Source organism: Miniopterus schreibersii (assembly GCF_964146895.1).
Source record: "Miniopterus schreibersii genome assembly, chromosome: 2".
Classification (NCBI taxonomy): domain Eukaryota; kingdom Metazoa; phylum Chordata; class Mammalia; order Chiroptera; family Miniopteridae; genus Miniopterus; species Miniopterus schreibersii.
The window spans coordinates 74,124,952-74,127,923 of record NC_138102.1 but is presented as its reverse complement, the minus strand read 5'-3'; the positions used below and the strand labels follow the sequence as shown (position 1 = coordinate 74,127,923).

General features: G+C 43.3%; 1 pseudogene across 1 annotated transcript; it reads left to right on the top strand.

Annotated features, from left to right (window-relative positions):
• Window positions 1-2,246: 2,246 nt before the first annotated feature.
• On the top strand, window positions 2,247-2,575 carry LOC308553221 (small nuclear ribonucleoprotein G pseudogene; annotated as a pseudogene). Its single transcript has one exon. The product of its transcript is annotated as a small nuclear ribonucleoprotein G pseudogene (transcript).
• Window positions 2,576-2,972: the final 397 nt, after the last annotated feature.

Here is a 2,972-nt window from a genome sequence, read left to right as displayed (position 1 = left end):
GTCCAGGACTCTGCCACAGCAGTGAAGACTGGACCAACTCTTTCTGCTTTGAGAAAAAAAAAAAGCATCTGCGATGTTTCCTTTTCTTACCCCTCTGCTCTTCCAGCACCAGTCTGTTCCTCAAGCCCTCATTTCCTTCCAATAAAGCCATTCCTGCTCATATTAGAAATTATGTCCTCTGTTGCTTGCACTCAAGGACTCTGACAGACACAGAGGATGAGTAGTGAGTGGACACAGATGGGCAGGGGCTGATTGAGACAGCCTCATGTTCCATAGGAGTTAAAGTTTTATATTCTGGAGAAAGAGGAGGAAGAGAATTAATAAGACTGGGCTCTTGTAGTAAAGATATTTCAATATTCCAAACAAGGATATTGAAAACAAGGGCCTTGGTGAGGGCAATTGCATTGGAAATAGAGAAGGGGAGGGGATAAAGGGCTATGTAAGATAGAAAATAGGCAGGACTTGGTAGCAATGGAGTGGGGTAGGGAAGGCTACATGACTTGGGCAACAGAGTAGATTCTTTCATTCATTCAACAAATACTTACTGAGCACCTACTAAAGGCACTGTTCTAGGTGCTAGGTACACAGCAATAAATAAAACAGCTCCCATCCATGCAGTTTACAATCTGGGTTGGGAAAGACAGACAAAAAAACAAATAAGCAAAATATCTCATGTGCTGTCTGAAGACAAGTAAGCCAGGTAAGGGGAATAAAGTCTAGGAATTGGGAGTCCCTAAAGTATATGTACAGCAGGGTTTGCACTGGCAAAGTATTTGTTGTGGGAGGCTGTCCTGTGCACTGTAAGATATTTAGCAGTTGTAGTTGACATCTACCAACTAGGAGCCAGTAATTTCCCCACGTACATCAGCCATGAAAACTAAAAACGTCTTCAAACAATGCCAAATGGATTAACCTGAGATACCAAGATGGTGGCAGTTTGAGTGGAAGCTACATTGATACTCTCCCAGGACCAAACTGGAATTACAACTAAAATATAGAAAAACCAGCCTGAATAATCAACTGAAGACTAGTTGGACAGCACCCTCATAACCAAGGACAAAAAACGTAGACCGCAAAGAAACTGGTAGGAAGTGCAAAGGCGCGAAAGGGCTGGCTGGGCTCCCACAGCAACTGAAGGTCTGGGAGGATATCTCAGCTGTAGGGGGGTTCCCACTAAGAATTCTGGGGTCTAAACCCCAAGCTGGGCACCCCAGCCCAGAGCACCAGAACTAAGAAAGGTGCCCACATAATATCTGGCTGTGAAAAGCAGCCAGGTTTCTGTCTGCCAGGAAGAGACGACTAGAAAAGCAGTCAGCCTCTTAAAGGGCCAACATACAAAATTTCATGTGTAGCCACTCACCTTGGGTTCTGGAGGAGGGAGGGCAGAGTGGACTACAGCTGTGTGAGGAGAATATAGGGATGCTGGCTCTGGGGATAGAGCTCAGAGGACAGCCATCTGGATTCCTGTACTGAGTCATTCCCCCATACCAGAGAGGACATCTTTCTCAGGCAGACTTTTGCCAGCCAGGCTTTGTCTTGGTGGGGGAGAAGCAAGTGCCCCACCCATTGGAAAACCAGTCACCCCACCCTGTGGAGTTATACACCTTGCTGTGGTCTACAGCCTGAGGCTCATTAAGAAACTCAGATTAATCAGCCTGCAGGCAAAGGCAGCTAACTGGGTGCTCTGAGTCTTTGCCTGATCTGCTTCTGGACCCAGGGCTTGGAAAAGCACACTTTGGTGTGCATCTTGGTCCTGTCCCAAATGATACAGACCCAGCAGAGGTAACCACAAGCCATGGGTTGTTGATAGCTCCAAAAAGGGTACTCAAGACTAGTCACAAACAGTGTCTGACATTGGCCTGCACCAGAGACCCTCCAAAAAGACTGGGAGTCCTAGCAGATCTATCTAATACATAGAAACAAGCCCAAATAGGCAGCCAAAATGGGGAGACAAAAAAAAAAAAAAGCCCCAAATGAGAGAACAAGAGAATTCTCCAGAAGAAGAGATAAATAATCTATCAGATATACTGACTGTAAGGATGCTCAACAGCATGAAAAAAAGATATGGAAACTATGAAGGAAATTAAGAATGACATAGCAGAAATAAAGAATACATTAGAAGGCATAAACAGCACATTAGAGGAGGCTAAGGAATGGATCAGTGAATTAGAAGACAGGGCAGAAAAAAAAAAAATCAATCAAAGATCCAAAAAGAAATAACAATTAAAAAAACAGGAGGGGTCCATGAATTCCGTTTGGAGGTATCTTTGAGCTCGCTTAAACACCATGAGCAAAGCTCACCCTCCCGAGTTAAAAAAATTTATGGACAAGAAGTTATCACTGAAATTAAATGGTGGCAGGCATGTCCAAGGAATATTGCAGGGATTTGATCCCTTTATGATTCTTGTGATAGATGAATGTGTGGAAATGGCAACCAGTGGCAACAGAACAATATTGAAATGGTGGTAATACGAGAAAATAGTATCATCATGTTAGAAGCCTTGGAACGAGTATAAAGAATGGCTGTACTCACCAGAAATGAACTGCTTCCTCATGTCCCCTCTCCATGCAGTACCTGTTTTAACACAATATAAAAATCCAGTCCTGTCCATTTTGACACTGAACTTTTGTTAAATAAACTTTTGTATTGATCAAAAAACAAACAACCCCCAAAAAAAGAACAGGAGGACAGTCTAAGGGGGCTGTGGGACATCACAAAACATAACAGAAGGGGAAGAGAGTAAGCAAGGGATAGAGAATCTATTTGGAGAAATAATGGCAGAAAGCTTCCCTAACTTTGTGAAGGAAAAAGTCACACAAGTTTAGGAGGCACAGAGAATCCCAAGCAAGAAGAATCCAAAGAGGCCCATGCCCAGATACATCATAATTAAAAGGCCAAAAATTCAAGAAAAAGAGAGAACCTTAAAGGTAGCAAGAGAAAAGCAATCTGTTACCTACAAAGGAGCTCTCAT